The 12332-nt window shown below is 30.6% G+C and overlaps 1 pseudogene; it reads left to right on the top strand.

Annotated features, from left to right (window-relative positions):
* The first annotated feature begins 971 nt into the window (after positions 1 to 971).
* On the top strand, positions 972 to 11856 carry LOC106460039 (annotated as a pseudogene).
* The last annotated feature ends 476 nt before the right edge of the window (positions 11857 to 12332 follow it).

Raw genomic sequence — 12332 nt, 5'->3', positions numbered from 1 at the left:
CCTTTCTTGTTGAATCAGTTGGGCACTTCCAAGTTTTTGGACTGTCTTCCTGACATATTACATACAACTTCCAGTCTATTTAAAGAAGTCTAGAGGAGTTGGAGTGTTCAAGGGTTTTTCCCACTTTAAGAAGTCTACTCAGCTTGGCTATTTACCACCAGGCTTTTCACCACTCACACTTGTAACAAAACTGAAAGGTATTCAGTTAAGAAAATAGATTAGAACTGGCTCATGCATAGAACTTTAGTTATACTTATTGCAATGACTTATGTATATTTTTGTTTGTTGTGTCATACTTCTTAACACATAGCTATAAAACGTGTTACAATGTTAGAACATTCATATGTCTCATTTATCCTGTTGCTAGTTCAGTATAATATGACCAGAATTCTAGACTGAAATATCACCCACTCACTAATATTCCTCAAGACTGTTGTTTATTTTTAATAAATGCCTAAGCAGTATAGATGGGGTATTCAGGCTGGAGGTACATCACAAAATAAACTCAAAATAAACACAAAATAAGTGAAGAATTGCCTAATTTCTTTCTCATTGCTGTGATCATTATTTTAAATGTTCCAGATCTAAAAATAAACTCTTGTGTTTATAGTATATTGCTCGGCTGTGAGTAAAAATGAGCTAGAGCAACCTTATATTACTCAAACATAATATTTTGTTATTATGTTCTTATAATGCTTTATAATGAGTAAACCAATGTTGTGTTTTGAAATTTCAGTTTAGTTTTGTAGATCCAGATGGTACATTAACTTTTGAGTATCATTTGTTCCATTTCTTAGTGTTTTGAAAACATCATGATCTTTATAGTAAAAAGAGAAATTTTAAGTTACAGGAACTAGTAAAAGGTACCACTTTTACATAAAGGAACTCATTTATATTCATCATGTTTATGACTCTAATAGTTAGTCTTTTTAATTTGTGAAGAAAGAATCATATTATAATTCTATGACTGTTTCTTCTAGGGGAAATTTTTCTCATGCACGGATCCTTCCAAAATGTCAGAGGAGGAGTGCAGGTAAATTTCTTTCTTTTAGCTCAGTTTATGTGAAAGATACTAATTTAACTTATAAAAGAATATATAATGTTGGATTTTAATTCATGAACAGTATTGCTTCTTATTAGATGAGGTGGATTGTTAAAACATAGATTTCAGTTATGTGATATGAGTATAAAATCACAGTAAATTTTGATATGTACTGTACAGACATGAAAAACCTTTTCACCACAAACAGTCCTAATTATCACTTGGCTTAAGACTGTAAATTATAATTATTTTTAAGTTGCTTAATTTTTTACTAAACAACTAAACTATATTATACATTTTGAATTGTATATAAAAAGTATTGTGTTCTGTAGGACCTATCCGAAGCTCTTTGCAGACTCTCCTGGGTCCATGGACTTACACAGTTGTTATGAATTTCTTTTTTTTTATTTAAAGGTTGAAACATAATAATTAAATTTAAGACTGCCTCAGTTGATTTAAGAATTGATATTTCACTGATATCATCAACTATATTTCTCCTCCTCCTAAACAGTAAACTCAATAATATTTAAAATGTTATCCTCCAAAACTGAAGATTCTTTTTCTGTTCCTGTCTGTCAATGGGTATCTGGTATATTTCTGTCTGCAAATAAAATATTGATTTGTCATAAACAAATAAATTTTCTATCTTATCAGACTTACTTATTAAACTTCCTTAGAACTTATAGGATTTACTTTTGTGTATCTGGTAAGATTTGATAGGAATTTTTTTTGCCTTACACATTTTGTATGACTTATTGAATGTAAAAAGGTTCTGTAGGAAGTTAGTTTGTGGCATACGCTTTATTTGACGTCATAAATGTAATGAAATTATATAGAAAGTTAATTGTACACATTTCTTAAAACTTCTTAAACCTAATAAGATTCTCAAGGAATTTATTTTGTTCTTTACATTCTGTATTACATCCTATTGGACTAATGCATGTTTTACACATCTGCTCAGTTAGTTAGGAATGATGTGGTATTCTGTAGGACAAGTTTGTAAGGGTACAATTAATTACCAGATCTACCATAAACTGTTTCACTTGAGTACACAAACCTCCATAGGCTTAAAGACAGTCCAATAGTGTGACTCAAGTAGTCAGATGTTTCTGGTATTTATTATCATTTTATTTCAGTGTTTATTATGTTTATGACTTTTGCTAATTATTCAACATAATATCACTTTTGAAAATTGTTTGAGAAAGAAAGTGATATTTTAGTGACAGGTTAGTACTCCTTTACATGTGTATACTTAGTTAACAGTACCTGCTAATGTATACATATTAATTTCAGAGGAGCTTTCATTCATTTTATAAATGGGGACATATCGAAACCAGTAGTACAGGAAAGGAGTTGGAACAACAATCCATTTAATTTTGATGATGTAGCTAAAGGCATGCTCACATTATGTACAGTCTCAACGTTTGAAGGTTGGCCTGGGTAAGTAAGCTTTAAAGCTACAATTTTCACAATTTTATTTATATAATTTTAATGTGTTGTAAGTTTTTGAAGTTTTCTTTTTCTCATTTGTATGAATTAATTTAAGGACTGTAAAGTAGCCTCTTAAAAATTATCTAATTCAGTTGCTATGAAATATAACTTTGTAGCCTACTGTGGAGTATCCTTAGTCTGTTTAGTTATTGTTGACATTTAGTTTAGTTTTTCTTACAGTTGGGCAGCTGAGATATAATTCTAGTATTTTCATGTACATATGCAAAAGTCGCATATTCCCCAAGTCTTACATTTAAAGCTTAAAATGTCTACCAATTGATATCATGACAGAATAGCACAAAAGGACATGTCCATGCATTATTTCAAGTTTAATGACATCCTAACCAATTACTTTAACAGAAGAAGAAACAGTGAAACACAAACATGACTTAGAAAAAGTCATAGTGGTAAGTGATTCTTGCATCACCCTGTATTGTCTTTATGTTGTGCACAGCAATAACCTATGTATGGTATTGTCTTTATGTTTTGGAGCATTATAACTTTACTCTTTGTTTCAGTAATTGTTTTTATGTCTTGAAGTATTGTCTTTATTCCTCACAGAGTTAGTATTGGTTCAAAATTTGCTATGGAAACTACTTTGATTGTAACTTTGATATTTAACTACATTATGATTTTATAAGTGATGTAAAATTCAAAATTTTGGTCTAGTAATTTATTTGGCAAATAATCTGAGTTATTTCTTTCATATAATGTTTTACTTGAACAGTCATGAATAAGCAAAAAATTCTGTTTTTTTCATTAAATAAAAAAACAACAAAAAACACATACCTCTGTATAAAGAATAAATATGTCCAGGTAGTTAGGGTGCTTGACTTGCAATCTGCTGGTCAGGGGCTTGAATCCCTGTCCCACCAAACATGCTTGTCCTTTTAGGTGTTGGGCATTATAATGTGATGATCAATCCCACTATTCATGGGTAAAAGAGTAGCCCAAGAGTTGGTAGTGGGTGATGATGACTAGCTGCCTTAGATAGCCCTCATGTAGCTTTGCGTGAAATTCAAACAAAACCAAATGAATAAATTTGAAGATATTATATTACATGTTCATTTGTTTAGCTGTATGTTTTATTGTTTGGAATGTACAACTTCTGGTATCATGTGTTTCTAAAACACCAATAATGTGCAAGAGATAAATGGTAAGAATTTGCTTTTATCAGCAATTTAAAATATTAATGATTTTTCAGTTATAAATTAATTGTTTTTGTAATTCGAGAAAAGATTATTGGAATCAAATGCTATCATAATTCTACTTTTTTCTTCAGCTTATTATACACGGCCATTAATTCAAACGTAGAAGATAGGGGACCTGTCCATAACAATCGTCCTGTTGTCGCTGTTTTCTTCATTGTATACATCATTATCATTGCTTTTTTTATGGTAAACATCTTCGTAGGTTTTGTCATCGTTACCTTTCAGAATGAGGGAGAGCAGGAGTTTAAAAACTGTGAACTAGATAAAAACCAGGTATTTAAGTGTCAGTTGAAGTTAGAATCTTGAAATTATTTAACTTTTTTAGTTGTAGATATTTAACTTGAAAATTTTGATATTGCTCCAATATTGTTTTTACATTACCAAAGAAAAGTATTAACTTTATTTGCTTTAAACATTTATCTGAGAGAAACTTTCTGTTTTTAACTTTTAAAGCAAAATGTGTGTGTTTCTGTGCATTGTTTTGGAATGGACATTTTTATGTAAATATTTTATTCTGTGTGGCTTCACAATTGGTATACACACACACACACACACACTGAAACCATGATTGTTTTTGTAGTTGAAACTGTATTCATATTTACCTACCAAGCCCACATGTAAGATAACAAAAGAAAATACAAGAAATATTGTTTTGCCTTAAGGAGTTATGATCCATCTGTTTTAAGGCTTAGCTTTTAAAAAAAATGACAGCCAACCTGTAAGAAGGCCTTTTATTAACTATTGCAACTAAAAATGGATAAAATCACTTAATGTTTATGTCAAAAAGTTATTCATAATGTGCCCTAAATAAATAAATCAGTAATACTTACTATAACCTTCTTTATTTATTTATTAGATAATATTGTATAGAATATGTTTCGGGTGAACAACGGTTTAAATATACTTTTTATTTTTTCTTTAGAGAAACTGCATAGAATTTTCCCTCATAAAAATGGCATATTCAAAGTACTGCGATGTCACAAACCACCAAACTTTGTACTGGAAACATTGTTTAGGAATGTAGCGCCTTACTGGTTTAGCTTTCTGTATTTTAATAAACAGTATTGTTTTGGCTATGAAGGTAAGTAAAAACAATAATAGCAGGACATGAATTAAGATGATGTAATTTTAATAAACATTTGACCTATGCCAGTACTAGTATTGCTAATGATTTACAGCATATCTCTTCTTGCCGAATTTCAACATGAAGTGAAGAGATACCTTAGATCAGAATTTCTTAAACTAGGGGTCCACAAGTCATGTCCAAAATTTCCTAAAAATATTAAAACAAAAAGATTTATTGAATAAAAAAATATTTTCTGTAAAATTAGATTTATATAAGTTAAAACATTTAATTTTGGAATACAGCTTTTCATGTACGTGCGATCTTTTCTTGTCTTTCTTCAAAACAAAAAATACTGATGGGTTTGGGGGTCCACAAAAATATTTTAAATTTAAAGAGATCCATGGGTTACTAAAGTTTGAGAAATGCTGCTTTACATATCTGTTTATCAGTTAATTTAAATGTTTGCAGTAAGCTAGCTGTATTTGTACTCACCAAGTCACATTATATTTATTCTGTATAAATTGAATTGTTTAATATTCTGTTATGAAGGTATATATATATAACCCAACATACCATTAGAATTGAATTGTTGTATAATATAAACTTAGTGGTCATTATTCCTACCATTGTTTACTGACTCTTGTTTTCTTGCTATTTCTAGTATCACAACCAGCCTGTTTCATATACTGCAGCTTTAGACATACTGAATATGGTCTTCACTACGGTGTTTGCTCTAGAGTTCCTCCTCAAACTTATAGCCTTCAACTTTAAGGTAAAAACTAGTGATCATTGTAGGATATTTCAAGCTTTTTATTGTGATAAAAAAAAACTCAATGTTTCAAAATGAGATTAATGCTTCTGTGAGGTTTGCTTATGTCAAATTTGTTGTTGCCAAATTCTGGGTTAGATTAATATTTCCTTAATGCTCATAAAATAATTGGATTTCTGTTATATTTAAATAAATTGTTTTTATTTGACCCTTGTTGTAGCAGCATTTTGTTTTAGTCTGTTACAACTTTAATTAAATTACCTGAAGGAAAGTTACAGAGTTTACTATATGGATAAACAAGTTGCCAGGCATGAAAGCCACACATCTTACATGCATGGTTTAGTTAGCATAACTACATTCCAAGCCTTAAACTTGATAAAAGTTATAGTTTAATGCATTTATTAAACTTTATAGAAAATGCGTCATGCAACAGTTTGTTTATTTCATCAGTTGGACCTAAGACTGATGATGTATCTTATCTTTCAGAACTACTTTGGAGATGCCTGGAATGTGTTTGATTTTATTATAGTACTAGGAAGTTTTATTGACATTGTCTACTCTGAAGTTAATGTAAGTTTTTTGGAGATGGTTCTGCTGTTTTATCTCTTTCAATAAAAACTACTTATTAAGACAAATAGAACTATAGAGAATAACATGAATATGGTGGAATATTATGAAATAACATGTAGGAATAAAAAAGTTTGGTAAATCACATTAGTAAATATAAAAATAGAGGAATATGGTAGAGTGTTACAAAGCAATAGGTTTATAGTGTAAAATACACAAAAATAATAGGTTTATAGTGTAAAATACACAAAAATAATAGGTTTATAGTGTAAAAATACACAAAAATAATAGGTTTATAGTGTAAAATACACAAAAATAATAGGTTTATAGTGTAAAATACACAAAAATAATAGGTTTATAGTGTAAAATAATATGTTTATGATAACATACTAAAAACAACAGAACACAAAAATAATGGGAATATGGTAAAACACAACAGAGTAATTGGGTAAAGGTAGAGTATCAAGAAGTAATATGTTTAGGATAAAATACTACAATTAATAGGAATATGGTAAAATACTACCTCTTTTATTGAGATATTGAAAAACTTCCATGTAGTAAGGTAATGGAGAGAAATTAGATCATAATTTATACATTTTATATGTATCGAAGTCAGTATATTCAGTTAAGGTAAACATTCAGGAAAAAATAACTTGAAAAGGTCATAACATATGCTCATTGAAGCCATTTTTAAACTAGTATGTAAAATATTTAGCTAGTTGGAATTATTTTTACATTATAAGAAACATACATTTTATTTTGTATCATTATTTGAATGTTGCAAAATGTATTATAATTTATTCAGCTATTAGTTTTATGTCAAATCTGAATATTTTCCCAAAGGCATAGATACAAGATATGCAATACAGAAATACATTATCAACCTGATATCATCACCTATAGAGTTGTACATTGTTGTGTTTTTTCTACAGAATGTTTCCAAAGAATTAATTATTTATCGGTAATGATTTAGGTCCTGTTATGTGGTTTTTGTTAGTTTGACCAATCACGTGTAAGATGTAGAATTATTATTCTAATCAAGGTATCGTGTTTTCCTACAGCCTGGCTCCAACATCATCAGTATTAATTTCTTTCGTTTATTCCGGGTGATGCGGTTGATCAAGTTACTGAGCAGAGGTGAAGGAATACGTACTCTTCTGTGGACGTTCATGAAGTCGTTTCAGGTAATTCCATGCTTTAAAACATATTGCTGTATGCTGCAACTGATTACTGAGTTACTTCTGATAAAAGAGTTAGCACACAGGATCGCATACAAAAGGGGCAATGAATAAAAAAAGACCCCCAAACTCGAGTGCTTTTGTATAACTTATCCTTTATTCTCTTGAAAAAGAATAGTCAACTATTCAAAAGCACTTGAGTTTTTGGCTTTTTTTTTTAAAGTTAAGGAGCTTAACATGCAATCTGAGAGTTGCATGACCAATTCCCTATCACCAAACGTGCTAGCCCTTTCAGCTGTGGGAGTATTATAATGTGACAGTCAATAATCCCACTATTTCATGGTTAAAGAGTAGCCCAAGAGTTAGCTAGCTGCCTTTCTTCTAATCTCTCACTGCTAAAGTAGGAATGGCTAGCACAGATAGCCCTTGTGTAGTTTTACATGAAATTCAAAACAAACCAACTTTTTTTTTAAATTAATTACTGAGTTACTTCTTTTATTTAAACAAATTTAATTTTAAACAAAGCACTTGATAAATGTTGTGTGTTTATGATATCATTATTTGTATCTCACCCCAGGCATTGCCTTATGTTGGACTTCTCATTGTGATGCTCTTCTTTATCTACGCTGTGATTGGGATGCAGGTAAAGTATAAACTTTATTCATGCTTTCTATGAAGTGATTTGCACTGTTATCATTTTCATATATGTTTTTTCTTCAAACAAATCTCAGTCTCATAGTTTTATGTTAAGATATGAGTCAAAATGAGAACTGTTATTGTAAAAATATATTTCTTAACCTGTTATGTGAACTAGGTATATGTTGATGTTGTTTGCATGGACATTTTTACAGAATATTGTGTTCGCGAGTACACTAGAAGAAAAATCTGACAAGTGTAAAACCTAGGAAGTAGTTCCAAAAAAAAAGTATTCTTTCTACCAGATATCATTTTAAAACCTTTTCTTTCTACATACAGTGAATATAAATTGTTTTACCAAAATTCATCAATACATTGAATTTATAGTACACCTAAATATTTATTAAGTTGCTCTGATTAGGACTAAATAATAAAAGTTCAAGGTTAGTTTTATATGTAGCAGTTCTTATACAAATACATACATGGGGGGGGGTGTCACTTGTTGTTAGAGGAATCATCAAGACTGCTTGCTAATCCAAGCAATAAGTGCAACAACACAAACACTCAACTCAGTGGTGTAGGGAGTGGGAGGGACTGCCCCACATTTTTCAATTTGTCTCAGTAAAACTGTATCAAAGTTAGGAAAAGCATGAGTATACATACATTTTAATCCACAACCCAATAGCTTTCAGAGACATAAGGCAAGCCCTGGACCCATGGGTACACCTGCAGTGCACATTCTCTTGCTTCACTTAGTCAAGAAGACCCCCCCCCCACTTTTAATTTCCCAATTACAACTTTGTAATATGTTATATGTTTCAAATACTCAGAAAATATACATTTTATGAACCTTTACATATAAGCTAGAGATTAGAAATTAAATGGAAATCAGATAGAGATTAGAAAGTAAAGTAGAGAAAGAAACATGTGGTTGCTTAGAAGGAAAGCTATGGTCACAGAATCATTATGAGCTGTTGTGTGCATTTCTATTATATTTCATCTTGTGATATTTTGACAGGTGTTTGGGAAGATTGCCCTGAGTTCTAAGACTGCTATTACCAGAAACAACAATTTTCAAACATTTCCTCAAGCTGTGTTGGTTCTCTTCAGGTATTCCAAAAGCAGTTTTTCTAATTTTTCTTCTGGTTCTTATAGTTTGTTTCTTAAGATTTTGTTTATATCTTGTTTTGTTTTTATGAACTCATCGAGGCATTTAAATTAACTTTATATCCTTTAAGTCTATCAAGATGTTTACATAGAAATCAATTAGTAATAAACCTTTTCATTGCACCTGGCAAATATAGTGATCCATTGAACATTATCGTATTTTATCAGGTTTTACTAAAACGTTTGGATGGATTGGGATGTTTTTTTGAGTGTGTTTCAGTCTTACGACGGCTGAATTCTTTGCAGTATCTGAAGCTTTAAATAGTTCTCTTTTCTTGTCAAAAGTCCACACAGGCTGGTCCAATTACTTTAGATCCCAACTGACAAAATGAATTATTCTTCTCTTTCACTGTTATTACAATACAATCAGTGATAAATTTGCTTAGATTACCCCGTGAGTATCCAGAGCTTTAAATAATTGTTTCCTTTTCATCAATTTCCACACAGGCGGGATCAATTACTTTAGAACTCCCTTTATTCTTTATCTCTGTTGTTACAATACTACTGTGAAGCTCATTAGATATTGCATGTTATGGCTAAAGTAACAATCACACAGTCTAACTTAACTTTTTACTGACTTACTTCTGTATCTGCTCGCATTTATAACACCTGACAGAAAAATCTAGAAATATCTCGCCCTCTAGTAACAACAATATTGAACATAATGAGGAAAACTTGGAAGCTTCTAGTAAGATAATGTCAATAATATTACAACAGCCTAGTTCAACAATTAAACTACATACACAATGTAAGACTCGTACAGAGTTATGTAACAAAACTTGTAATAATTATTGCTTTTAAAATAACTTTTAACACGCTTGTTATTAAGACTAAATAATCATTAAATATCAAATCACTAAATAAATTAAGTAATAAGTCTAATACTGAACAGTCTTGTATATCCAACATTTTGCTGGAATGTTATTTGAGGTTCCTGATAATGTTCATATGAGCACATACATTTGACCTAGGGAAACTTTTGGCAGTTGAAAGTATTAAAAGAATATCATAAACTTGTTTTTGTTCTTCCCCAGTATGAATAATCTTCACAAAGGGAATAAAAAAGCTGGTTAATGAGTTATTGGTAGGAACTTTGGGTGGTTTGATAAAGTGTAGAGTCTTAGTAAAGGTTAATGAGTTATTGGTATGAACATTTGGTGATATAATAAAGTGTAGAGTCTTAGTAAAGGTTAATGAGTTATTGGTAGGAACGTTTGGTGATATAATAAAGTGTAGAGTCTTAGTAAAGGTTAATGAGTTATTGGTATGAACATTTGGTGATATAATAAAGTGTAGAGTCTTAGTAAAGGTTAATGAGTTATTGGTAGGAACGTTTGGTGATATAATAAAGTGTAGAGTCTTAACAAAGGTTAATGAGTTATTGGTATGAACATTTGGTGATATAATAAAGTGTAGAGTCTTAACAAAGGTTAATGAGTTATTGGTAAGAACTTTGGGTGGTTTGATAAAGTGGGAGAGTCTTAGCAAAGGTTATTGAGTTATTATTGATGTTAAATTGTGGGAAATGTGTTAAAGAGAAGTTATTGCATTTGTTTGTTTGTTTGTAATTAAGCACAAAGCTACACAATGGGCTATCTGTGCTCTGCCATCACTTGTATCGAAACCCGAATTCTAGCATTGTAAGTCTGCAGACATACCGCTGTGCCACTGGGGGGCTATTGCATTTGAAACTTAAAAACATATTAACTTTAAAAAATATAGAGAATTAAAGGAAGGAATATCAATATTATTTAATCAAGGTATGAAGTACTTTGTGCTACCTACAAATAATTTTAAGATAAACAGTTTTTTACACACAAATATAGTAAAAAAATACACAAATTAACTAAAATTAATTTACAAAGTATTCAGTTAATTAATTGATTTTAATTAGTTTGTGTTTTTTACTTTAGTTGTGCTTAAAAAAGTGTTTATCTTAATATCATCTTCATTATTTGTTTAAATGTTAAATTAAATAAGCTATATTTATGGAGGTTTAATGAGTAATGTCTGTGTCATTTTTCTGTTCTGCCACAAACAGTTATTTTATTAAGATAGGTGTGTGAGTGCGAAAGTAATGGAAATGGGAATTCTGGTTATGTTCAGCTCTTGTGAACCACAATATTATATAATAATTTTGTAGGTTCTAGTCATTACTACTTGATTGGTGGCAAAGGAAGTCTGTCCCAGTAAAAATGCATCAAAATTAGGAAAATTACTGTCAGGAAAAGCAGGAGAGTGCATAAAACTTAATCCAAAACCCAAGAGCTTCTAGGGCCCTAAGATAAGCCCTGGACCATGGTCCTAATTGGTGAGCCTGTAGCACACATTCCCTCACTTTGCTTGGTGAAATAAATCATGGTCTCCCATGCTTTTAATTAGTCTCCTACATCTATGTTGTTGATCATATTTATGTAGGTTTTCTCTGTTCTGTTTCAAACAGAAACAATAAAAATATCAATACAAATTTTTAGGTCCACTCACAAGGGAATCTTAATTGTCATATTGAATTAATAAAAATATCATATTAATTTTTCAGATGTGCTACAGGGGAGTCATGGCAGGAAATTATGATGGACTGTTCTAACAAACCAGATGTGAAATGTGACAAACAATCCAATACTCCTTTGGAAAACTGTGGAAACGACTTTGCACTGCCTTATTTCATCTCATTCTACATCCTGTGCTCTTTTCTAGTAAGTGTTCATCTTATTAGAAGTAAAATTTGATATAGTAATAGTTACAGCTGTTATCAAAACTAAATGAATAGGTAATTGGTAAAATCATATCTTCAATTTAGGCAATTTCTTGTTTTACTACAGAGTGAAGCTGAATTTTATGTATATATATGAAAGGATAGTTTTAATGAATTGTGTATAATGGCAAAGTTAAAAAGGCATGTCACAGTAAAGAATGGTCTTAGTTACAACATACAAAACAGTGGTGTATGAGATATAAAACAGTGATTTACAACAAGTTAAACAACAATCTACACAGTGTGGTCACAAGTAAATAGACACCACCTTTTCAGAAAAAATCAAATTTTTCAGTCATATTCACATGAATTGATATATTTATAATTTAATTAATATCTAGTAGATCTTCTTTTCGCTTTATGGAGTTCGTTGATCCTTTGGGGCATAGTGAGAATCTTCTCGTCAATTTTAGATTGTGGGATTTTCGCCCACTCTGGCTTCAGAACTTG

This window comes from Limulus polyphemus, unplaced genomic scaffold (assembly GCF_000517525.1).
Source record: "Limulus polyphemus unplaced genomic scaffold, Limulus_polyphemus-2.1.2 Scaffold697, whole genome shotgun sequence".
NCBI lineage: Eukaryota > Metazoa > Arthropoda > Merostomata > Xiphosura > Limulidae > Limulus > Limulus polyphemus.
Note: the sequence above shows the minus strand (reverse complement) of the source record. Positions and strands in the feature narration are given on the sequence as shown.